The sequence below is a fragment of the Rhipicephalus microplus genome, chromosome X (genome assembly GCF_043290135.1).
Source record: "Rhipicephalus microplus isolate Deutch F79 chromosome X, USDA_Rmic, whole genome shotgun sequence".
In the NCBI taxonomy this organism is placed as follows: domain Eukaryota; kingdom Metazoa; phylum Arthropoda; class Arachnida; order Ixodida; family Ixodidae; genus Rhipicephalus; species Rhipicephalus microplus.
Window position 1 is genome coordinate 278,803,276 of NC_134710.1, and position 20,337 is coordinate 278,823,612.

The following is a 20,337-nucleotide window of genomic DNA, read 5'->3' on the forward strand; positions in this document are numbered from 1 at the left end:
CCGATGTCACTCCACACCCCATGATAATTATCATGCAACTGCGTGTCGGCTCGTTGGTCTAGGGGTATGATTCTCGCTTTGGGTGCGAGAGGTCCCGGGTTCAAATCCCGGACGTGCCCTCGTTTTCCTTTTTGGTCGGTGTATTAAATGTGGCCATTTGTTTGTATTGTTCGCATTTCTATTAAGCAAAGTTCCTTTCTCAAGCACGCCTGTTTATTAGACAACTTGAAAGTGTTGCCTAGTGTAGCCGGATCGTTGGTCTGACCACCCAGCCCTGTTGGCTGATGTCACTCCACACCCCATGATAATTATCATGCAACTGCGTGTCGGCTCGTTGGTCTAGGGGTGTGATTCTCGCTTTGGGTGCGAGAGGTCCCGGTTTCAAATCCCGGACGAGCCCTCTTTTTGGTCGGAGTAATAAATGCGGCCATTTGTTTGTATTGTTCGCATTTCTATTAGGTAAAGTTTCTTTCTCAACTACGCCTGTTTATTAGACAACATTCAAGTGTTGCCTAGTGGAAACGGATCGTTGGTCTGACCACCCAGCCCTGTTGGCTGATGTCACTCCACACCCCATTATAATTATCATGCAACTGCGTGTCGGCTCGTTGGTCTAGGGGTATGATTCTCGCTTAGGGTGCGAGAGGTCCCGGGTTAAGATACCAGACGAGCCCTCTTTTTCCTTCTTGGTCGGAATATTAAATGTGGTCATTTGTTTGTAGTCTTCGCATTTCTATTAAGCAAAGTTCCTTTCTCAAGCACGCCTGTTTATTAGACAACTTTAAAGTGTTGCCTAGTGTCGCCGGATCGTTGGTCTGAACTCCCAGCCCTGTTGGCCGTTGTCACTCCACACCCCATGATAATTATCATGCAACTGCGTGTCGGCTCGTTGGTTTAGGGGTATGATTCTCGCTTTGGGTGCGAGAGGTCCCGGGTTCAAATCCCGGATGAGCCCTCTCTTTCCTTTTTGGTCGGAGTATAAATGCGGCCATATGTTTGTATTATTCGCTTTTCTATTAGGGAAAGTTCCTTTCTCAAGCATGCCTGTTTATTAGAGAACTTTAAAGTGTTGCCTAGTGTGGCCGGATCGTTCGTCTGACCACCCAGCCCTGTTGGCCGATGTCACTCCACACCCCATGATAATTATAATGCAACTGCGTGTCGGCTCGTTGGTCTAGGGGTATGATTCTCGCTTTGGGTGCGAGAGGTCCCGGGTTCAAATCCCGGACGAGCCCTCGTTTTCCTTTTTGATCGGAATATTAAATGTGGTCATTTGTTTGTAGTGTTCGCATTTCTATTAAGCAAAGTTCCTTTCTCAAGCACGCCTGTTTATTAAACAACTTTAAAGTGTTGCCTAGTGTAGCCGGATCGTTGGTCTGACCACCCAGCCCTGTTGGCCGTTGTCACTCCACACCCCATGAGAATTATCATGCAACTGCGTGTCGGCTCGTTGGTCTAGGGGTATGATTCTCGCTTTGGGTGCGATAGGTCCCGGGTTCAAATCCCGGACGAGCCCTCGTTTTCCTTTTTGTTTGGAGTAATAAATGTGGCCATTTGTTTGTATTGTTCGCATTTCTATTAAGCAAAGTTCCTTTCTCAAGCATGCCTGTTTATTAGACAACTTCAAAGTGTTGCCTAGTGTAGCCGGATTGTTGGTCTGACCACCCAGCCCTGTTGGCCGATGTCACTCCACACCCCATGATAATTATCATGCAACTGCGTGTCGGCTCGTTGGTCTAGGGGTATGATTCTCGCTTTGGGTACTAGAGGCCCCGGGTTCAAATCCCGGACGAGCCCTCCTTTTCCTTTTTGGTCGCAGTATTAAATGTGGCCATTTCTTTGTATTGTTCGCATTTCTATCAAGCAAAGGTCCTTTCTCACATAATCATATAGTGGTTTTGGGACGTTAAACCCCACATATCAATCAATCAATCAATCAATCAATCAAAGTTCCTTTCTCAAGCACGCCTGTTTATTAGACAACTTTAAAGTGTTGCCTAGTGTAGCCGGATCGTTGGTCTGACCACCCAGCCCTGTTTGCTGATGTCACTCCACACCCCATGATAATTATCATGCAACTGCGTGTCGGCTCGTTGGTCTAGGGGTGTGATTCTCGCTTTGGGTGCGAGAGGTCCCGGGTTCAAATCCCGGACGAGCCCTCGTTTTCCTTTTTGGTCGGAGTAATAAATGTGGCCATATGTTTGTATTATTCGCATTTTTATTAAGCAAAGTTCCTTTCTCAAGCACGCCTGTTTATTAGACAACTTCAAAGTATTGTCTAGTGTGGCCGGATCATTGGCCTGACCACCCAGCCCTGTTGGCCGATGTCACTCCACACCTCAAGATAATTATCATGAAACTGCGCGTCGTCTCGTTGGCCTAGGGATATGATTCTCGCTTTGGGTGCGAGAGGTCCCGGGTTCAAATCCCGGACGAGCCCTCTCTTTCCTTTTTGGTCGGAGTAATAAATGCGGCCATATGTTTGTATTATTCGCATTTCTATTAAGCAAAGTTCCTTTCTCAAGCATGCCTGTTTATTAGACAACTTTAAAGTGTTGCCTAGTGTGGCCGGATCGTTCGTCTGACCACCCAGCCCTGTTGGCCAATGTCACTCCACACCCCATGATAATTATCATGCAACTGCGTGTCGGCTCGTTGGTCTAGGGGTATGATTCTCGCTTTGGGTGCGAGAGGTCCCGGGTTCAAATCCCGGACGAGCCCTCGTTTTCCTTTTTGATCGGAATATTAAATGTGGTCATTTGTTTGTATTGTTCGCATTTCTATTAAGCAAAGTTCCTTTCTCAAGCACACCTGTTTATTAGACAACTTTAAAGTGTTGCCTAGTGTAGCCGGATCGTTGGTCTGACCACCCAGCCCTGTTGGCCGATGTCACTCCACACCCCATGATAATTATCATGCAACTGCGTGTCGGCTCGTTGGTCTAAGGGTGTGATTCTCGCTTTGGGTGCGAGAGGTCCCGGGTTCAAATCCCGGATGAGCCCTCGTTTTCCTTTTTGGTCGGAGTATTAAATGTGGCCATATGTTTGTATTATTCGCATTTTTATTAAGCAAAGTTCCTTTCTCAAGCATGCCTGTTTATTAGACAACTTTAAAGTGTTGCCTAGTGTATCCGGATCGTTGGTCTGACCACCCAGCCCTGTTGGCCGATGTCACTCCACACCCCATGATAATTATCATGCAACTGCGTGTCGGCTCGTTGGTCTAGGGGTATGATTCTTGCTTTGGGTGCGAGAGGTTCCGGGTTTAAATCCCGGACGAGCCCTCGTTTTCCTTTTCGGTCGGAGTATTAAATGTGGCCATTTGTTTGTATTATTCGCATTTTTATTAAGCAAAGTTCCTTTCTCAAGCATGCCTGTTTATTAGACAACTTTAAAGTGTTGCCTAGTGTAGCCGGATCGTTGGTCTGACCACCCAGCCCTGTTGGCCGATGTCACTCCACACCCCATGATAATTATCATGCAACTGCGTGTCGGCTCGTTGGTCTAGGGGTATGATTCTCGCTTTGGGTGCGAGAGGTCCCGGGTTAAGATCCCAGACAAGCCCTCTTTTTCCTTTTTGGTCGGAGTATTAAATGCGGCCATTTGTTTGTATTGTTCGCATTTCGATTAGGCAAAGTTTCTTTCTCAAGCACGCCTGTTTATTAGACAACTTTCAAGTGTTGCCTAGTGTGAACGGATCGTTGGTCTGACCACCCAGCCGTGTTGGCCGATGTCACTCCACACCCCATGATAATTATCATGCAGCTGCGTGTCGGCTCGTTGGTCTAGGGGTATGATTCTTGCTTTGGGTGCGAGAGGTCCCGGGTTTAAATCCCGGACGAGCCCTAGTTTTCCTTTTCGGTCGGAGTATTAAATGTGGCCATTTGTTTGTATTGTTCGCATTTCTATTAAGCAAAGTTTCTTTCTCAAGCACGCCTGTTTATTAGTCAACTTTAAAGTATTGTCTAGTGTGGCCGGATCGTTGGCCTGACCACCCAGCCCTGTTGGCCGATGTCACTTCACACCCCAAGATAATTATCATGAAACTGCGCGCTGTCTCGTTAGTCTAGGGGTATGATTCTCTCTTTGGGTGCGAGAGGTCCCGGGTTCAAATCCCAGACGAGCCCTCTCTTTCCTTTTTGGTCGGAGTAATAAATACGGCCATATGTTTGTATTATTCGCATTTCTATTAGGCAAAGTTCCTTTCTCAAGCATGCCTGTTTATTAGACAACTTTAAAGTGTCCTAGTGTGGCCGGATCGTTCGTCTGACCACCCAGCCCTGTTGGCCGATGTCACTCCACACCCCATGATAATTATCATGCAACTGCGTGTCGGCTCGTTGGTCTAGGGGTATGATTCTCGCTTTGGGTGCGAGAGGTCCCGGGTTCAAATCTCGGACGAGCCCTCGTTTTCCTTTTTGATCGGAATATTAAATGTGGTCATTTGTTTGTATTGTTCGCATTTCCATTAAGCAAAGTTCCTTTCTCAAGCATGCCTGTTTATTAGACAACTTCAAAGTGTTGCCTAGTGTAGCCGGATTGTTGGTCTGACCACCCAGCCCTGTTGGCCGATGTCACTCCACACCCCATGATAATTATCATGCAACTGCGTGTCGGCTCGTTGGTCTAGGGGTATGATTCTCGCTTTGGGTGCGATAGGTCCCGGGTTCAAATCCCGGACGAGCCCTCGTTTTCCTTTTTGTTCGGAGTAATAAATGTGGCCATTTGTTTGTATTGTTCGCATTTCTAATAAGCAAAGTTCCTTTCTCAAGCATGCCTGTTTATTAGACAACTTCAAAGTGTTGCCTAGTGTAGCCGGATTGTTGGTCTGACCACCCAGCCCTGTTGGCCGATGTCACTCCACACCCCATGATAATTATCATGCAACTGCGTGTCGGCTCGTTGGTCTAGGGGTATGATTCTCGCTTTGGGTACTAGAGGCCCCGGGTTCAAATCCCGGACGAGCCCTCGTTTTCCTTTTTGGTCGCAGTAATAAATGTGGCCATTTCTTTGTATTGTTCGCATTTCTATCAAGCAAAGGTCCTTTCTCACATAATCATATAGTGGTTTTGGGACGTTAAACCCCACATATCAATCAATCAATCAATCAATCAAAGTTCCTTTCTCAAGCACGCCTGTTTATTAGACAACTTTAAAGTGTTGCCTAGTGTAGCCGGATCGTTGGTCTGACCACCCAGCCCTGTTTGCTGATGTCACTCCACACCCCATGATAATTATCATGCAACTGCGTGTCGGCTCGTTGGTCTAGGGGTGTGATTCTCGCTTTGGGTGCGAGAGGTCCCGGGTTCAAATCCCGGACGAGCCCTCGTTTTCCTTTTTGGTCGGAGTAATAAATGTGGCCATATGTTTGTATTATTCGCATTTTTATTAAGCAAAGTTCCTTTCTCAAGCACGGCTGTTTATTAGACAACTTCAAAGTATTGTCTAGTGTGGCCGGATCATTGGCCTGACCACCCAGCCCTGTTGGCCGATGTCACTCCACACCTCAAGATAATTATCATGAAACTGCGCGTCGTCTCGTTGGTCTAGGGATATGATTCTCGCTTTGGGTGCGAGAGGTCCCGGGTTCAAATCCCGGACGAGCCCTCTCTTTCCTTTTTGGTCGGAGTAATAAATGCGGCCATATGTTTGTATTATTCGCATTTCTATTAAGCAAAGTTCCTTTCTCAAGCATGCCTGTTTATTAGACAACTTTAAAGTGTTGCCTAGTGTAGCCGGATCGTTGGTCTGACCACCCAGCCCTGTTGGCCGATGTCACTCCACACCCCATGATAATTATCATGCAACTGCGTGTCGGCTCGTTGGTCTAGGGGTATGATTCTCGCTTTGGGTGCGAGAGGTCCCGGATTAAAATCCCGGACGTGCCCTCGTTTTCCTTTTTGGTCGGAGTATTAAATGTGGCCATTTGTTTGTATTGTTCGCATTTCTATTAAGCAAAGTTCCTTTCTCAAGCACGCCTGTTTATTAGACAACTTGAAAGTGTTGCCTAGTGTAGCCGGATCGTTGGTCTGACCACCCAGCCCTGTTGGCCGATGTCACTCCACACCCCATGATAATTATCATGCAACTGCGTGTCGGCTCGTTGGTCTAGGGGTATGATTCTTGCTTTGGGTGCGAGAGGTCCCGGGTTTAAATCCCGGACGAGCCCTCGTTTTCCTTTTCGGTCGGAGTATTAAATGTGGCCATTTGTTTGTATTGTTCGCATTTCTATTAAGCAAAGTTTCTTTCTCAAGCACGCCTGTTTATTAGTCAACTTTAAAGTATTGTCTAGTGTGGCCGGATCGTTGGCCTGACCACCCAGCCCTGTTGGCCGATGTCACTCCACACCCCAAGATAATTATCATGAAACTGCGCGTCGTCTCGTTGGTCTAGGGGTATGATTCTCTCTTTGGGTGCGAGAGGTCCCGGGTTCAAATCCCGGACGAGCCCTCTCTTTCCTTTTTGGTCGGAGTAATAAATGCGGCCATATGTTTGTATTATTCGCAATTCTATTAAGCAAAGTTCCTTTCTCAAGCATGCCTGTTTATTAGACAACTTTAACGTGTCCTAGTGTGGCCGGATCGTTCGTCTGACCACCCAGCCCTGTTGGCCGATGTCACTCCACACCACATGATAATTATCATGCAACTGCGTGTCGGCTCGTTGATCTAGGGGTATGATTCTCGCTTTGGGTGCGAGAGGTCCCGGGTTCAAATCTCGGACGAGCCCTCGTTTTCCTTTTTGATCGGAATATTAAATGTGGTCATTTGTTTGTATTGTTCGAATTTCTATTAAGATGAGTTCCTTTCTCAAGCACACCTGTTTATTAGACAACTTTAAAGTGTTGCCTAGTGTAGCCGGATCGTTGGTCTGACCACCCAGCCCTGTTGGCCGATGTCACTCCACACCCCATGATAATTATCATGCAACTGCGTGTCGGCTCGTTGGTCTAGGGGTATGATTCTCGCTTTGGGTGCGAGAGGTCCCGGGTTCAAATCCCGGACGTGCCCTCGTTTTCCTTTTTGGTCGGTGTATTAAATGTGGCCATTTGTTTGTATTGTTCGCATTTCTATTAAGCAAAGTTCCTTTCTCAAGCACGCCTGTTTATTAGACAACTTGTAAGTGTTGCCTAGTGTAGCCGGATCGTTGGTCTGACCACCCAGCCCTGTTGGCTGATGTCACTCCACACCCCATGATAATTATCATGCAACTGCGTGTCGGCTCGTTGGTCTAGGGGTATGATTCTCGCTTTGGGTGCGAGAGGTCCCGGGTTCAAATCCCGGACGAGCCCTCGTTTTCCTTTTCGGTCGCAGTATTAAATGTGGCCATTTGTTTGTATTGTTCGCATTTCTATTAAGCAAAGTTTCTTTCTCAAGCACGCCTGTTTATTAGACAAATTTAAAGTATTGTCTAGTGTGGCCGGATCGTTGGTCTGACCACCCAACCCTGTTGGCCGATGTCACTCCACAACCCCATGATAATTATCATGAAACTGCGTGTCGGCTCGTTGGTCTAGGGGTATGATTCTCGCTTCGGGTGCGAGAGGTCCCGGTTTCAAATCCCGGACGAGCCCTCTTTTTGGTCGGAGTAATAAATGCGGCCATTTGTTTGTATTGTTCGCATTTCTATTAGGTAAAGTTTCTTTCTCAACCACGCCTGTTTATTAGACAACTTTCAAGTGTTGCCTAGTGTGAACGGATCGTTGGTCTGACCACCCAGCCCTGTTGGCCGATGTCACTCCACACCCCATTATAATTATCATGCAACTGCGTGTAGGCTCGTTGGTCTAGGGGTATGATTCTCGCTTAGGGTGCGAGAGGTCCCGGGTTAAGATCCCAGACGAGCCCTCTTTTTCCTTTTTGGTCGGAGTATTAAATGCGGCCATTTGTTTGTATTGTTCGCATTTCGATTAGGCAAAGTTTCTTTCTCAAGCACGCCTGTTTATTAGACAACTTTCAAGTGTTGCCTAGTGTGAACGGATCGTTGGTCTGACCACCCAGCCGTGTTGGCCGATGTCACTCCACACCCCATGATAGTTATCATGCAGCTGCGTGTCGGCTCGTTGGTCTAGGGGTGTGATTCTTGCTTAGGGTGCGAGAGGTCCCGGGTTCAAATCCCGGACGAGCCCTCTTTTCCCTTTTTGGTCGGAGTATTAAATGCGGCTATTTGTTTGTATTGTTCGCATTTCTATTAAGCCAATTCCTTTCTCAAGCATGCCTGTTTATTAGACAACTTTAAAGTGTTGCCTAGTGTAGCCGGATCGTTGGTCTGACCACCCAGCCCTGTTGGCCGATGTCACTCCACACCCCATGATAATTATCGTGCAACTGCGTGTCGGCTCGTTGGTCTAGGGGTATGATTCTCGCTTTGGGTGCGAGAGGTCCCGGGTTAAGATCCCAGACAAGCCCTCTTTTTCCTTTTTGGTCGGAGTATTAAATGCGGCCATTTGTTTGTATTGTTCGCATTTCGATTAGGCAAAGTTTCTTTCTCAAGCACGCCTGTTTATTAGACAACTTTCAAGTGTTGCCTAGTGTGAACGGATCGTTGGTCTGACCACCCAGCCGTGTTGGCCGATGTCACTCCACACCCCATGATAATTATCATGCAGCTGCGTGTCGGCTCGTTGGTCTAGGGGTATGATTCTCGCTTAGGGTGCGAGAGGTCCCGGGTTCAAATCCCGGACGAGCCCTCTTTTTCCTTTTTGGTCGGAGTATTAAATGCGGCTATGTGTTTGTATTGTTCGCATTTCTATTAAGCCAATTCCTTTCTCAAGCACGCCTGTTTATTAGACAACTTTAAAGTGTTGCCTAGTGTAGCCGGATCGTTGGTCTGACCACCCAGCCCTGTTGGCCGATGTCACTCCACACCCCATGATAATTATCATGCAACTGCGTGTCGGCTCGTTGGTCTAGGGGTATGATTCTTGCTTTGGGTGCGAGAGGTCCCGGGTTTAAATCCCGGACGAGCCCTCGTTTTCCTTTTCGGTCGGAGTATTAAATGTGGCCATTTGTTTGTATTGTTCGCATTTCTATTAAGCAAAGTTTCTTTCTCAAGCACGCCTGTTTATTAGTCAACTTTAAAGTATTGTCTAGTGTGGCCGGATCGTTGGCCTGACCACCCAGCCCTGTTGGCCGATGTCACTTCACACCCCAAGATAATTATCATAAAACTGCGCGTCGTCTCGTTGGTCTAGGGGTATGATTCTCTCTTTGGGTGCGAGAGGTCCCGGGTTCAAATCCCAGACGAGCCCTCTCTTTCCTTTTTGGTCGGAGTAATAAATGCGGCCATATGTTTGTATTATTCGCATTTCTATTAAGCAAAGTTCCTTTCTCAAGCATGCCTGTTTATTAGACAACTTTAAAGTGTCCTAGTGTGGCCGGATCGTTCGTCTGACCACCCAGCCCTGTTGGCCGATGTCACTCCACACCCCATGATAATTATCATGCAACTGCGTGTCGGCTCGTTGGTCTAGGGGTATGATTCTCGCTTTGGGTGCGAGAGGTCCCGGGTTCAAATCTCGGACGAGCCCACGTTTTCCTTTTTGATCGGAATATTAAATGTGGTCATTTGTTTGTATTGTTCGCATTTCCATTAAGCAAAGTTCCTTTCTCAAGCACACCTGTTTATTAGACAACTTTAAAGTGTTGCCTAGTGTAGCCGGATCGTTGGTCTGACCACCCAGCCCTGTTGGCCGATGTCACTCCACACCCCATGATAATTATCATGCAACTGCGTGTCGGCTCGTTGGTCTAGGCATATGATTCTCGCTTTGGGTGCGAGAGGTCCCGGGTTCAAATCCCGGACGTGCCCTCGTTTTCCTTTTTGGTCGGAGTAATAAATGTGGCCATTTGTTTGTATTGTTCGCATTTCTATTAAGCAAAGTTCCTTTCTCAAGCACGCCTGTTTATTAGACAACTTGAAAGTGTTGCCTAGTGTAGCCGGATCGTTGGTCTGACCACCCAGCCCTGTTGGCCGATGTCACTCCACACCCCATGATAATTATCATGCAACTGCGTGTCGGCTCGTTGGTCTAGGGGTATGATTCTCGCTTTGGGTGCGAGAGGTCCCGGGTTCAAATCCCGGACGAGCCCTCGTTTTCCTTTTCGGTCGCAGTATTAAATGTGGCCATTTGTTTGTATTGTTCGCATTTCTATTAAGCAAAGTTTCTTTCTCAAGCACGCCTGTTTATTAGACAACTTTAAAGTATTGTCTAGTGTGGCCGGATCGTTGGTCTGACCACCCAACCCTGTTGGCCGATGTCACTCCACACCCCATGATAATTATCATGAAACTGCGTGTCGGCTCGTTGGTCTAGGGGTATGATTCTCGCTTCGGGTGCGAGAGGTCCCGGTTTCAAATCCCGGACGAGCCCTCTTTTTGGTCGGAGTAATAAATGCGGCCATTTGTTTGTATTGTTCGCATTTCTATTAGGTAAAGTTTCTTTCTCAACCACGCCTGTTTATTAGACAACTTTCAAGTGTTGCCTAGTGTGAACGGATCGTTGGTCTGACCACCCAGCCCTGTTGGCCGATGTCACTCCACACCCCATTATAATTATCATGCAACTGCGTGTAGGCTCGTTGGTCTAGGGGTATGATTCTCGCTTAGGGTGCGAGAGGTCCCGGGTTAAGATCCCAGACGAGCCCTCTTTTTCCTTTTTGATCGGAGTATTAAATGCGGCCATTTGTTTGTATTGTTCGCATTTCGATTAGGCAAAGTTTCTTTCTCAAGCACGCCTGTTTATTAGACAACTTTCAAGTGTTGCCTAGTGTGAACGGATCGTTGGTCTGACCACCCAGCCGTGTTGGCCGATGTCACTCCACACTCCATGATAATTATCATGCGGCTGCGTGTCGGCTCGTTGGTCTAGGGGTATGATTCTCGCTTAGGGTGCGAGAGGTCCCGGGTTCAAATTCCGGAGGAGCCCTGTTTTTCCTTTTTTGGTCGGAGTATTAAATGCGGCCATCTGTTTGTATTGTTCGCATTTCTATTAAGCAAAGTTCCTTTCTCAAGCACGCCTGTTTATTAGACATCTTTAAAGTATTGTCTAGTGTGGCCGGATCGTTGGTATGACCACCCAGCCCTGTTGACCGATGTTACTCCACACCCCATGATAATTATCATGAAACTGCGTGTCGGCTCGTTGGTCTAGGGGTATGATTCTCGCTTAGGGTGCGAGAGGTCCCGGGTTCAAATCCCGGGCGAGCCCTCTTTTTCCTTTTTGGTCGGAGAATTAAATGCGGCCATTTGTTTGTATTGTTCGCATTTCTATTAAGCCAAGTTCCTTCCTCAAGCACGCCTGTTTATTAGACAACTTCAAAGTGTTGCCCAGTGTAGCCGGATCGTTGGTCTGACCACCCAGCCCTGTTGGCCGATGTCACTCCACACCCCATGATAATTATCATGCAACTGCGTGTCGGCTCGTTGGTCTAGGGGTGTGATTCTCGCTTTGGGTGCGAGAGTTCCCGGGTTAAAATCCCGGACGAGCCCTCGTTTTTCTTTTTGGTCGGAGTATTAAATATGGCCATATGTTTGTATTATTCGCATTTTTATTAAGCAAAGTTCCTTTCTCAAGCATGCCTCTTTATTAGACAACTTTAAAGTGTTGCCTAGTGTAGCCGGATCGTTGGTCTGACCACCCAGCCCTGTTGGCCGATGTCACTCCACACCCCATGATAATTATCATGCAACTGCGTGTCGGCTCGTTGGTCTAGGGGTATGATTCTCGCTTTGGCCCCGTGTTCAATTCCCGGACGAGCCCTCGTTTTCCTTTTCGGTCGCAGTATTAAATGTGGCCATTTCTTAGTATTGTTCGCATTTCTATTAAGCAAAGGTCCTTTCTCACATAATCATATAGTGGTTTTGGGACGTTAAACCCCACATATCAATCAATCAATCAATCAATCAAAGTTCCTTTCTCAAGCACGCCTGTTTATTAGACAACTTTAAAGTGTTGCCTAGTGTAGCCGGATCGTTGGTCTGACCACCCAGCCCTGTTTGCTGATGTCACTCCACACCCCATGATAATTATCATGCAACTGCGTGTCGGCTCGTTGGTCTAGGGGTGTGATTCTCGCTTTGGGTGCGAGAGGTCCCGGGTTCAAATCCCGGACGAGCCCTTGTTTTCCTTTTTTGTCGGAGTAATAAATGTGGCCATATGTTTGTATTATTCGCATTTTTATTAAGCAAAGTTCCTTTCTCAAGCACGCCTGTTTATTAGACAACTTCAAAGTATTGTCTAGTGTGGCCGGATCGTTGGCCTGACCACCCAGCCCTGTTGGCCGATGTCACTCCACACCCCAATATAATTATCATGAAACTGCGCGTCGTCTCGTTGGTCTAGGGATACGATTCTCGCTTTGGGTGCGAGAGGTCCCGGGTTCAAATCCCTGACGAGCCCTCTCTTTCCTTTTTGGTCGGAGTAATAAATGCGGCCATATGTTTGTATTATTGGCATTTCTATTAAGCAAAGTTCCTTTCTCAAGCATGCCTGTTTATTAGACAACTTTAAAGTGTTGCCTAGTGTGGCCGGATCGTTCGTCTGACCACCCAGCCCTGTTGGCCGATGTCACTCCACACCCCATGATAATTATCATGAAACTGCGTGTCGGCTCGTTGGTCTAGGGGTATGATTCTCACTTAGGGTGCGAGAGGTCCCGGGTTCAAATCCCGGACGAGCCCTCTTTTTCCTTTTTGGTCGGAGTATTCAATGCGGCCATTTGTTTGTATTGTTCGCATTTCTATTAAGCCAAGTTCCTTTCTCAAGCACGCCTGTTTATTAGACAACTTCAAAGTGTTGCCCAGTGTAGCCGGATCGTTGGTCTGACCACCCAGCCCTGTTGGCCGATGTCACTCCACACCCCATGATAATTATCATGCAACTGCGTGTCGGCTCGTTGGTCTAGGGGTGTGATTCTCGCTTTGGGTGCGAGAGGTCCCGGGTTCAAATCCCGGACGAGCCCTCGTTTTTCTTTTTGGTCGGAGTATTAAATGTGGCCATATGTTTGTATTATTCGCATTTTTATTAAGCAAAGTTCCTTTCTCAAGCATGCCTCTTTATTAGACAACTTTAAAGTGTTGCCTAGTGTAGCCGGATCGTTGGTCTGACCACCCAGCCCTGTTGGCCGATGTCACTCCACACCCCATGATAATTATCATGCAAGTGCGTGTCGGCTCGTTGGTCCAGGGGTATGATTCTCGCTGTGGGTGCGAGAGGTCCCGGGTTCAAATCCCGGACGAGCCCTCGTTTTCCTTTTCGGTCGGAGTATTAAATGTGGCCATTTGTTTGTATTGTTCGCATTTCTATTAGGCAAAGTTTCTTTCTCAAGCACGCCTGTTTATTAGACAACTTTAAAGTGTTGCCTAGTGTAGCCGGATCGTTGATATGACCACCCAGCCCTGTTGGCCGATGTCACTCCACACCCCATGATAATTATCATGCAACTGCGTGTCGGCTCGTTGGTCTAGGGGTGTGATTCTCGCTTTGGGTGCGAGAGGTCCCGGGTTCAAATCCCGGACGAGCCCTCGTTTTCCTTTTCGGTCGGAGTATTAAATGTGGCCATTTGTTTGTATTGTTCGCATTTCTATTAGGCAAAGTTTCTTTCTCAAGCACGCCTGTTTATTAGTCAACTTTAAAGTATTGTCTAGTGTGGCCGGATTGTTCGTCTGACCATCCAGCCCTGTTGGCCGATGTCAATCCACACCCCATGATAATTATCATGCAACTGCGTGTCGGCTCGTTGGTCTAGGGGTATGATTCTCGCTTTGGGTGCGAGAGGTCCCGGGTTCAAATCCCGGACGAGCCCTCGTTTTACTTTTTGATCGGAATATTAAATGTGGTCATTTGTTTGTATTGTTCGCATTTCAATTAAGCAAAGTTCCTTTCTCAAGCACACCTGTTTATTAGACAACTTTAAAGTGTTGCCTAGTGTAGCCATATCGTTGGTCCGACCACCCAGCCCTGTTGGCCGATGTCACTCCACACCCCATGATAATTATCATGCAACTGCGTGGCGGCTCGTTGGTCTAGGGGTATGATTCTCGCTTTGGGTGCGAGAGGTCCCGGGTTCAAATCCCGGATGAGCCCTCGTTTTCCTTTTTGGTCGGAGTATTAAATGTGGCCATATGTTTGTATTATTCGCATTTTTATTAAGCAAAGTTCCTTTCTCAAGCATGCCTGTTTATTAGACAACTTTAAAGTGTTGCCTAGTGTAGCCGGATCGTTGGTCTGACCACCCAGCCCTGTTGGCCGATGTCACTCCACACCCCATGATAATTATCATGCAACTGCGTGTCGGCTCGTTGGTCTAGGGGTATGATTCTCGCTTTGGGTGCGAGAGGTCCCGGTTTCAAATCCCGGACGAGCGCTCTTTTTGGTCGGAGTAATAAATGCGGCCATTTGTTTGTATTGTTCGCATTTCTATTAGGTAAAGTTTCTTTCTCAACCACGCCTGTTTATTAGACAACTTTCAAGTGTTGCCTAGTGTGAACGGATCGTTGGTCTGACCACCCAGCCCTGTTGGCCGATGTTACTCCACACCCCATGATAATTATCATGCAACTGCGTGTAGGCTCGTTGGTCTAGGGTATGATTCTCGCTTCGGGTGCGAGGGGTCCCGGGTTCAAATCCCGGACGAGCCCTCTTTTTGATCGGAGTAATAACTGCAGCCATTTGTTTGTATTGTTCGCATTTCTATTAGGTAAAGTTTCTTTCTCAAGCACGCCTGTTTATTAGACAACTTTAAAGTATTGTCTAGTGTGGCCGGATCGTTGGTCTGACCACCCAACCCTGTTGGCCGATGTCACTCCACACCCCATGATAATTATCATGAAACTGCGTGTCGGCTCGTTGGTCTAGGGGTATGATTCTCGCTTCGGGTGCGAGAGGTCCCGGTTTCAAATCCCGGACGAGCGCTCTTTTTGGTCGGAGTAATAAATGCGGCCATTTGTTTGTATTGTTCGCATTTCTATTAGGTAAAGTTTCTTTCTCAACCACGCCTGTTTATTAGACAACTTTCAAGTGTTGCCTAGTGTGAACGGATCGTTGATCTGACAACCCAGCCCTGTTGGCCGATGTCACTCCACACCCCATTATAATTATCATGCAACTGCGTGTAGGCTCGTTGGTCTAGGGGTATGATTCTCGCTTAGGGTGCGAGAGGTCCCGGGTTAAGATCCCAGACGAGCCCTCTTTTTCCTTTTTGGTCGGAGTATTAAATGCGGCCATTTGTTTGTATTGTTCACATTTCTATTAAGCAAAGTTCCTTTTTCAAGCCTGTTTATTAGACAAATATAAAGTATTGTCTAGTGTGAACGGATCGTTGGTCTGACCACCCAGCCCTGTTGGCCGATGTCACTCCACACCCCATGATAACTATCATGCAACTGCATGTAGGCTCGTTGGTCTAGGGGTATGATTCTCGCTTAGGGTGCGAGAGGTCCCGGGTTAAAATGCCGGACGAGCCCTCTTTTTCCTTTTTAGTCGGAGTATTAAATGCGGCCATTTGTTTGTATTGTTCGCATTTCTATTAAGCAAAGTTCCTTTCTCAAGCACGCCTGTTTATTAGACAACTTTAAAGTATTGTCTAGTGTGGCCAGATCGTTGGTCTGTTCACCCAGCCCTGTTGGCCGATGTTACTCCACACCCCATGATAATTATCATGAAACTGCGCGTCGGCTCGTTGGTCTAGGGGTATGATTCTCGCTTCGGGTGCGAGAGGTCCCGGGTTGAATTCCCGAACGAGCCCCCTTTTTGTCGGAGTATTAAATGCGGCCATTTGTTTGTATTGTTCGCATTTCTATTAAGCAAAGTTTCTTTCTCGAGCACGCCTGTTTATTAGACAACTTTCAAGTGTTGCCTAGTGTGAACGGATCGTTGGTCTGACCACCCAGCCCTGTTGGCCGATGTCACTCCACACCCCATGATAATTATCATGCAAATGCGTGTCGGCTCGTTGGTCTAGGGGTATGATTCTCGCTTAGGGTGCGAGAGGTCCCGGGTTCAAATCCCGGACGAGCCCTCTTTTTCCTTTTTGGTCGGAGTAATAAATGCGGCCATTTGTTTGTATTGTTCGCATTTCTATTAGGCCAAGTTCCTTTCTCAAGCACGGCTGTTTATTAGACAACTACAAAGTATTGTCTAGTGTGGCCGGATCGTTGGTCTGACCACCCAGCCCTGTTGGCCGATGTCACTCCACACCCCATGATAATTATCATGCAACTGCGTGTCGGCTCCTTGGTCTAGGGGTATGATTCTCGCTTTGGGTGCGAGAGGTCCCGGGTTCAAATCCCGGACGAGCCCTCGTTTTCCTTTTTGATCGGAATATTAAATGGGGTCATTTGTTTGTATTGTTCGTATTTCTATTAAGCAAAGTTCCTTTCTCAAGCACACCTGTTTATTAGACAACTTTAAAGTGTTGCCTAGTGTAGCCGGATCGTTGGTCTGACCACCCAGCCCTGTTGGCCGATGTCACTCCACACCCCTTGATAATTATCATACAACTGCGTGTCGTTTCGTTGGTCTAGGGGTGTGATTCTCGCTTTGGGTGCGAGAGGTCCCGGGTTCAAATCCCGGATGAGCCCTTGTTTTCCTTTTTGGTCGGAGTATTAAATGTGGCCATATGTTTGTATTATTCGCATTTTTATTAAGCAAAGTTCCTTTCTCAAGCATGCCTGTTTATTAGACAACTTTAAAGTGTTGCCTGGTGTAGCCGGATCATTGGTCTGACCACCCAGCCCTGTTGGCCGATGTCACTCCACACCCCATGATAATTATCATGCAACTGCGTGTCGGCTCGTTGGTCTAGGGGTATGATTCTCGCTTAGGGTGCGAGAGGTCCCGGGTTAAGATCCCAGACGAGCCCTCTTTTTCCTGTTTGGTCGGAGTATTAAATGCGGCCATTTGTTTGTATTGTTCGCATTTCTATTAGGCAAAGTTTCTTTCTCAAGCATGCCTGTTTATTAGACAAATATAAAGTATTGTCTAGTCTGGTCGGATCGTTGGTCTGAATGCCCAGCCCTGTTGGCCGATGTTACTCCACACCCCATGATAATTATCATGAAACTGCGTGCCGGCTCGTTGGTCTAGGGGTATGATTCTCGCTTAGGGTGCGAGAGATTCCGTGTTCAAATCCCGGACGAGCCCTCTTTTTCCTTTTTGGTCGGAGTAATAAATGCGGCCATTTGTTTGTAATGTTCGCATTTCTATTAAGCAAAGTTCCTTTTTCAAGCATGCATTTTATTAGACAAATATAAAGTATTGTCTAGTCTGGCCGGATCGTTGGTCTGAACGCCCAGCCCTGTTGGCCGATGTTACTCCACACCCCATGATAATTATCATGAAACTGCGTGCCGGCTCGTTGGTCTAGGGGTATGATTCTCGCTTAAGGTGCGAGAGATTCCGTGTTCATTCCCCGGACGAGCCCTCTTTTTCCTTTTTGGTCGGAGTAATAAATGCAGCCATTTGTTTATATTGTTCGCATTTCTATTAAGCAAAGTTCCTTTCTCAAGCACGCCTGTTTATTAGACAACATTAAAGTATTGTCTAGTGTGGCCAGATCGTTGGTCTGACAACCCAGCCCTGTTAGCTGATGTTACTCCACACCCCATGATAATTATCATGAAACTGCTTGTCGGCTCGTTGGTCTAGGGGTATGATTCTCGCTTTGGGTGCGAGAGGTCCCGGGTTCAAATCCCGGACGAGTCCTCTTTTTCCTTTTTGGTCTTGAGTTATAAATGCGGCCATTTGTTTGTATTGTTCGACTTTCTATTAAGCAAAGTTCCTTTCTCAAGCACGCCTGCTTATTAGACAACTTTAAAGTATTGTCTAGTGTGGCCGGATCGTTGGTCTGACCACACAGCCCTGTTGGCCGATGTCACTCCACACCCCATGATAATTATCATGCAACTGCGTGTCGGCTCGGTGGTCTATGGGTATGATTCTCGCTTCGGGTGCGATAGGTCCCGGGTTCAAATCCCGGACGAGCCCTCTTTTTTGTTGGAGTATTAAATGCGGCCATTTGTTTGTATTGTTCGCATTTCTATTAAGCAAAGTTTCTTTCTGAAGCACGCCTGTTTATTAGACAACTTTAAAGTGTTGCCTAGTGTGAACGGATCGTTGGTCTGACCACCCAGCCCTGTTGGCCGATGTCACTCCACACCCCATGATAATTATCATGCAACTGCGTGTCGGCTCGTTGGTCTAGGGGTATGATTCTCGCTTTGGGTGCGAGAGGTCCCGGGCTCAAATACCGGACGAGCCCTCTTTTTCCTTTTTGGTCGGAGTATTAAATGCGGCCATATGTTTGTATTATTCGCATTTCTATTAAGCAAAGTTCCTTTCTCAAGCACGCCTGTTTATTAGACAACTTTAAAGTGTTGCCTAGTGTAGCCGGATCGTTGGTCTGACCACCCAGCCCTGTTGGCCGATGTCACTCCACGTCCCATGATAATTATCATGAAACTGCGCGTCGGCTCGTTGGTCTATGGGTATGATTCTTGCTTAGGATGCGAGAGGTCCCGGGTTCAAATCCCGGACGAGCCCTCTTTTTCCTTTTTGGTCGGAGTATAAAATGCGGCCATTTGTTTGTATTCTTCGCATTTCTATTAAGCAAAGTTTCTTTCTCAAGCACGCCTGTTTATTAGACAACTTTCAAGTGTTGCCTAGTGTGAACGGATCGTTGGTCTGACCACCCAGCCCTGTTGGCCGATGTTACTCCACACCCCATGATAATTATCATGCAACTGCGTGTAGGCTCGTTGGTCTAGGGTATGATTCTCGCTTCGGGTGCGAGGGGTCCCGGGTTCAAATCCCGGACGAGCCCTCTTTTTGATCGGAGTAATGACTGCAGCCATTTGTTTGTATTGTTCGCATTTCTATTAGGTAAAGTTTCTTTCTCAAGCACGCCTGTTTATTAGACAACTTTAAAGTATTGTCTAGTGTGGCCGGATCGTTGGTCTGACCACCCAGCCCTGTTGGCCGATGTCACTCCACACCCCATGATAATTATCATGCAACTGCGTGTCGGCTCGGTGGTCTATGGGTATGATTCTCGCTTCGGGTGCGATAGGTCCCGGGTTCAAATCCCGGACGAGCCCTCTTTTTTGTTGGAGTAATAAATGCGGCCATTTGTTTGTATTGTTCGCATTTCTATTAAGCAAAGTTTCTTTCTGAAGCACGCCTGTTTATTAGACAACTTTAAAGTGTTGCCTAGTGTGAACGGATCGTTGGTCTGACCACCCAGCCCTGTTGGCCGATGTCACTCCACACCCCATGATAATTATCATGCAACTGCGTGTCGGCTCGTTGGTCTAGGGGTATGATTCTCGCTTTGGGTGCGAGAGGTCCCGGGCTCAAATACCGGACGAGCCCTCTTTTTCCTTTTTGGTCGGAGTATTAAATGCGGCCATATGTTTGTATTATTCGCATTTCTATTAAGCAAAGTTCCTTTCTCAAGCACGCCTGTTTATTAGACAACTTTAAAGTGTTGCCTAGTGTAGCCGGATCGTTGGTCTGACCACCCAGCCCTGATGGCCGATGTCACTCCACGTCCCATGATAATTATCATGAAACTGCGCGTCGGCTCGTTGGTCTATGGGTATGATTCTTGCTTAGGATGCGAGAGGTCCCGGGTTCAAATCCCGGACGAGCCCTCTTTTTCCTTTTTGGTCGGAGTATAAAATGCGGCCATTTGTTTGTATTCTTCGCATTTCTATTAAGCAAAGTTTCTTTCTCAAGCACGCCTGTTTATTAGACAACTTTCAAGTGTTGCCTAGTGTGAACGGATCGTTGGTCTGACCACCCAGCCCTGTTGGCCGATGTTACTCCACACCCCATGATAATTATCATGCAACTGCGTGTAGGCTCGTTGGTCTAGGGTATGATTCTCGCTTCGGGTGCGAGGGGTCCCGGGTTCAAATCCCGGACGAGCCCTCTTTTTGATCGGAGTAATAACTGCAGCCATTTGTTTGTATTGTTCGCATTTCTATTAGGTAAAGTTTCTTTCTCAAGCACGCCTGTTTATTAGACAACTTTAAAGTATTGTCTAGTGTGGCCGGATCGTTGGTCTGACCACCCAACCCTGTTGGCCGATGTCACTCCACACCCCATGATAATTATCATGAAACTGCGTGTCGGCTCGTTGGTCTAGGGGTATGATTCTCGCTTCGGGTGCGAGAGGTCCCGGTTTCAAATCCCGGACGAGCGCTATTTTTGGTCGGAGTAATAAATGCGGCCATTTGTTTGTATTGTTCGCATTTCTATTAGGTAAAGTTTCTTTCTCAACCACGCCTGTTTATTAGACAACTTTCAAGTGTTGCCTAGTGTGAACGGATCGTTGAT

The 20,337-nt window shown here is 47.3% G+C and overlaps 44 non-coding genes across 44 annotated transcripts; all 44 read left to right on the forward strand.

Annotated features, from left to right (window-relative positions):
• The first annotated feature begins 47 nt into the window (after positions 1 to 47).
• On the forward strand, positions 48 to 119 carry TRNAP-UGG (transfer RNA proline (anticodon UGG)). The gene has a single exon. It is a non-coding gene; the product is annotated as a tRNA-Pro (tRNA).
• Positions 120 to 883: 764 nt separating this feature from the next.
• On the forward strand, positions 884 to 955 carry TRNAP-UGG (transfer RNA proline (anticodon UGG)). The gene has a single exon. It is a non-coding gene; the product is annotated as a tRNA-Pro (tRNA).
• Positions 956 to 1,163: 208 nt separating this feature from the next.
• TRNAP-UGG (transfer RNA proline (anticodon UGG)) lies at positions 1,164 to 1,235 on the forward strand. The gene has a single exon. It is a non-coding gene; the product is annotated as a tRNA-Pro (tRNA).
• Positions 1,236 to 1,444: 209 nt separating this feature from the next.
• TRNAP-UGG (transfer RNA proline (anticodon UGG)) lies at positions 1,445 to 1,516 on the forward strand. The gene has a single exon. It is a non-coding gene; the product is annotated as a tRNA-Pro (tRNA).
• Positions 1,517 to 2,087: 571 nt separating this feature from the next.
• Positions 2,088 to 2,159, forward strand: TRNAP-UGG (transfer RNA proline (anticodon UGG)). Its single transcript has one exon. It is a non-coding gene; the product is annotated as a tRNA-Pro (tRNA).
• A 490-nt stretch (positions 2,160 to 2,649) lies between these two features.
• Positions 2,650 to 2,721, forward strand: TRNAP-UGG (transfer RNA proline (anticodon UGG)). The gene has a single exon. It is a non-coding gene; the product is annotated as a tRNA-Pro (tRNA).
• Positions 2,722 to 2,930: 209 nt separating this feature from the next.
• TRNAP-UGG (transfer RNA proline (anticodon UGG)) lies at positions 2,931 to 3,002 on the forward strand. The gene has a single exon. It is a non-coding gene; the product is annotated as a tRNA-Pro (tRNA).
• A 209-nt stretch (positions 3,003 to 3,211) lies between these two features.
• On the forward strand, positions 3,212 to 3,283 carry TRNAP-UGG (transfer RNA proline (anticodon UGG)). Its single transcript has one exon. It is a non-coding gene; the product is annotated as a tRNA-Pro (tRNA).
• Positions 3,284 to 3,773: 490 nt separating this feature from the next.
• On the forward strand, positions 3,774 to 3,845 carry TRNAP-UGG (transfer RNA proline (anticodon UGG)). The gene has a single exon. It is a non-coding gene; the product is annotated as a tRNA-Pro (tRNA).
• Positions 3,846 to 4,333: 488 nt separating this feature from the next.
• On the forward strand, positions 4,334 to 4,405 carry TRNAP-UGG (transfer RNA proline (anticodon UGG)). Its single transcript has one exon. It is a non-coding gene; the product is annotated as a tRNA-Pro (tRNA).
• A 209-nt stretch (positions 4,406 to 4,614) lies between these two features.
• Positions 4,615 to 4,686, forward strand: TRNAP-UGG (transfer RNA proline (anticodon UGG)). The gene has a single exon. It is a non-coding gene; the product is annotated as a tRNA-Pro (tRNA).
• Positions 4,687 to 5,253: 567 nt separating this feature from the next.
• TRNAP-UGG (transfer RNA proline (anticodon UGG)) lies at positions 5,254 to 5,325 on the forward strand. The gene has a single exon. It is a non-coding gene; the product is annotated as a tRNA-Pro (tRNA).
• A 771-nt stretch (positions 5,326 to 6,096) lies between these two features.
• TRNAP-UGG (transfer RNA proline (anticodon UGG)) lies at positions 6,097 to 6,168 on the forward strand. Its single transcript has one exon. It is a non-coding gene; the product is annotated as a tRNA-Pro (tRNA).
• A 488-nt stretch (positions 6,169 to 6,656) lies between these two features.
• TRNAP-UGG (transfer RNA proline (anticodon UGG)) lies at positions 6,657 to 6,728 on the forward strand. Its single transcript has one exon. It is a non-coding gene; the product is annotated as a tRNA-Pro (tRNA).
• Positions 6,729 to 6,937: 209 nt separating this feature from the next.
• On the forward strand, positions 6,938 to 7,009 carry TRNAP-UGG (transfer RNA proline (anticodon UGG)). The gene has a single exon. It is a non-coding gene; the product is annotated as a tRNA-Pro (tRNA).
• Positions 7,010 to 7,218: 209 nt separating this feature from the next.
• On the forward strand, positions 7,219 to 7,290 carry TRNAP-UGG (transfer RNA proline (anticodon UGG)). Its single transcript has one exon. It is a non-coding gene; the product is annotated as a tRNA-Pro (tRNA).
• A 210-nt stretch (positions 7,291 to 7,500) lies between these two features.
• TRNAP-CGG (transfer RNA proline (anticodon CGG)) lies at positions 7,501 to 7,572 on the forward strand. Its single transcript has one exon. It is a non-coding gene; the product is annotated as a tRNA-Pro (tRNA).
• A 483-nt stretch (positions 7,573 to 8,055) lies between these two features.
• Positions 8,056 to 8,127, forward strand: TRNAP-AGG (transfer RNA proline (anticodon AGG)). The gene has a single exon. It is a non-coding gene; the product is annotated as a tRNA-Pro (tRNA).
• A 489-nt stretch (positions 8,128 to 8,616) lies between these two features.
• TRNAP-AGG (transfer RNA proline (anticodon AGG)) lies at positions 8,617 to 8,688 on the forward strand. The gene has a single exon. It is a non-coding gene; the product is annotated as a tRNA-Pro (tRNA).
• Positions 8,689 to 8,896: 208 nt separating this feature from the next.
• On the forward strand, positions 8,897 to 8,968 carry TRNAP-UGG (transfer RNA proline (anticodon UGG)). Its single transcript has one exon. It is a non-coding gene; the product is annotated as a tRNA-Pro (tRNA).
• A 488-nt stretch (positions 8,969 to 9,456) lies between these two features.
• On the forward strand, positions 9,457 to 9,528 carry TRNAP-UGG (transfer RNA proline (anticodon UGG)). The gene has a single exon. It is a non-coding gene; the product is annotated as a tRNA-Pro (tRNA).
• Positions 9,529 to 10,018: 490 nt separating this feature from the next.
• Positions 10,019 to 10,090, forward strand: TRNAP-UGG (transfer RNA proline (anticodon UGG)). Its single transcript has one exon. It is a non-coding gene; the product is annotated as a tRNA-Pro (tRNA).
• Positions 10,091 to 10,299: 209 nt separating this feature from the next.
• On the forward strand, positions 10,300 to 10,371 carry TRNAP-CGG (transfer RNA proline (anticodon CGG)). The gene has a single exon. It is a non-coding gene; the product is annotated as a tRNA-Pro (tRNA).
• A 483-nt stretch (positions 10,372 to 10,854) lies between these two features.
• On the forward strand, positions 10,855 to 10,926 carry TRNAP-AGG (transfer RNA proline (anticodon AGG)). Its single transcript has one exon. It is a non-coding gene; the product is annotated as a tRNA-Pro (tRNA).
• Positions 10,927 to 11,136: 210 nt separating this feature from the next.
• TRNAP-AGG (transfer RNA proline (anticodon AGG)) lies at positions 11,137 to 11,208 on the forward strand. Its single transcript has one exon. It is a non-coding gene; the product is annotated as a tRNA-Pro (tRNA).
• An 838-nt stretch (positions 11,209 to 12,046) lies between these two features.
• Positions 12,047 to 12,118, forward strand: TRNAP-UGG (transfer RNA proline (anticodon UGG)). The gene has a single exon. It is a non-coding gene; the product is annotated as a tRNA-Pro (tRNA).
• Positions 12,119 to 12,608: 490 nt separating this feature from the next.
• TRNAP-AGG (transfer RNA proline (anticodon AGG)) lies at positions 12,609 to 12,680 on the forward strand. Its single transcript has one exon. It is a non-coding gene; the product is annotated as a tRNA-Pro (tRNA).
• Positions 12,681 to 12,889: 209 nt separating this feature from the next.
• Positions 12,890 to 12,961, forward strand: TRNAP-UGG (transfer RNA proline (anticodon UGG)). Its single transcript has one exon. It is a non-coding gene; the product is annotated as a tRNA-Pro (tRNA).
• A 209-nt stretch (positions 12,962 to 13,170) lies between these two features.
• TRNAP-UGG (transfer RNA proline (anticodon UGG)) lies at positions 13,171 to 13,242 on the forward strand. Its single transcript has one exon. It is a non-coding gene; the product is annotated as a tRNA-Pro (tRNA).
• A 209-nt stretch (positions 13,243 to 13,451) lies between these two features.
• Positions 13,452 to 13,523, forward strand: TRNAP-UGG (transfer RNA proline (anticodon UGG)). The gene has a single exon. It is a non-coding gene; the product is annotated as a tRNA-Pro (tRNA).
• Positions 13,524 to 13,732: 209 nt separating this feature from the next.
• Positions 13,733 to 13,804, forward strand: TRNAP-UGG (transfer RNA proline (anticodon UGG)). Its single transcript has one exon. It is a non-coding gene; the product is annotated as a tRNA-Pro (tRNA).
• Positions 13,805 to 14,013: 209 nt separating this feature from the next.
• On the forward strand, positions 14,014 to 14,085 carry TRNAP-UGG (transfer RNA proline (anticodon UGG)). Its single transcript has one exon. It is a non-coding gene; the product is annotated as a tRNA-Pro (tRNA).
• Positions 14,086 to 14,294: 209 nt separating this feature from the next.
• Positions 14,295 to 14,367, forward strand: TRNAP-UGG (transfer RNA proline (anticodon UGG)). Its single transcript has one exon. It is a non-coding gene; the product is annotated as a tRNA-Pro (tRNA).
• Positions 14,368 to 14,568: 201 nt separating this feature from the next.
• Positions 14,569 to 14,639, forward strand: TRNAP-CGG (transfer RNA proline (anticodon CGG)). Its single transcript has one exon. It is a non-coding gene; the product is annotated as a tRNA-Pro (tRNA).
• A 202-nt stretch (positions 14,640 to 14,841) lies between these two features.
• Positions 14,842 to 14,914, forward strand: TRNAP-CGG (transfer RNA proline (anticodon CGG)). Its single transcript has one exon. It is a non-coding gene; the product is annotated as a tRNA-Pro (tRNA).
• Positions 14,915 to 15,392: 478 nt separating this feature from the next.
• TRNAP-AGG (transfer RNA proline (anticodon AGG)) lies at positions 15,393 to 15,464 on the forward strand. Its single transcript has one exon. It is a non-coding gene; the product is annotated as a tRNA-Pro (tRNA).
• Positions 15,465 to 15,946: 482 nt separating this feature from the next.
• TRNAP-AGG (transfer RNA proline (anticodon AGG)) lies at positions 15,947 to 16,018 on the forward strand. Its single transcript has one exon. It is a non-coding gene; the product is annotated as a tRNA-Pro (tRNA).
• A 209-nt stretch (positions 16,019 to 16,227) lies between these two features.
• On the forward strand, positions 16,228 to 16,299 carry TRNAP-UGG (transfer RNA proline (anticodon UGG)). The gene has a single exon. It is a non-coding gene; the product is annotated as a tRNA-Pro (tRNA).
• A 1,332-nt stretch (positions 16,300 to 17,631) lies between these two features.
• On the forward strand, positions 17,632 to 17,703 carry TRNAP-UGG (transfer RNA proline (anticodon UGG)). Its single transcript has one exon. It is a non-coding gene; the product is annotated as a tRNA-Pro (tRNA).
• Positions 17,704 to 18,468: 765 nt separating this feature from the next.
• Positions 18,469 to 18,540, forward strand: TRNAP-AGG (transfer RNA proline (anticodon AGG)). Its single transcript has one exon. It is a non-coding gene; the product is annotated as a tRNA-Pro (tRNA).
• A 209-nt stretch (positions 18,541 to 18,749) lies between these two features.
• TRNAP-CGG (transfer RNA proline (anticodon CGG)) lies at positions 18,750 to 18,820 on the forward strand. Its single transcript has one exon. It is a non-coding gene; the product is annotated as a tRNA-Pro (tRNA).
• A 757-nt stretch (positions 18,821 to 19,577) lies between these two features.
• TRNAP-AGG (transfer RNA proline (anticodon AGG)) lies at positions 19,578 to 19,649 on the forward strand. Its single transcript has one exon. It is a non-coding gene; the product is annotated as a tRNA-Pro (tRNA).
• Positions 19,650 to 19,858: 209 nt separating this feature from the next.
• Positions 19,859 to 19,929, forward strand: TRNAP-CGG (transfer RNA proline (anticodon CGG)). Its single transcript has one exon. It is a non-coding gene; the product is annotated as a tRNA-Pro (tRNA).
• Positions 19,930 to 20,131: 202 nt separating this feature from the next.
• On the forward strand, positions 20,132 to 20,204 carry TRNAP-CGG (transfer RNA proline (anticodon CGG)). Its single transcript has one exon. It is a non-coding gene; the product is annotated as a tRNA-Pro (tRNA).
• Positions 20,205 to 20,337: the final 133 nt, after the last annotated feature.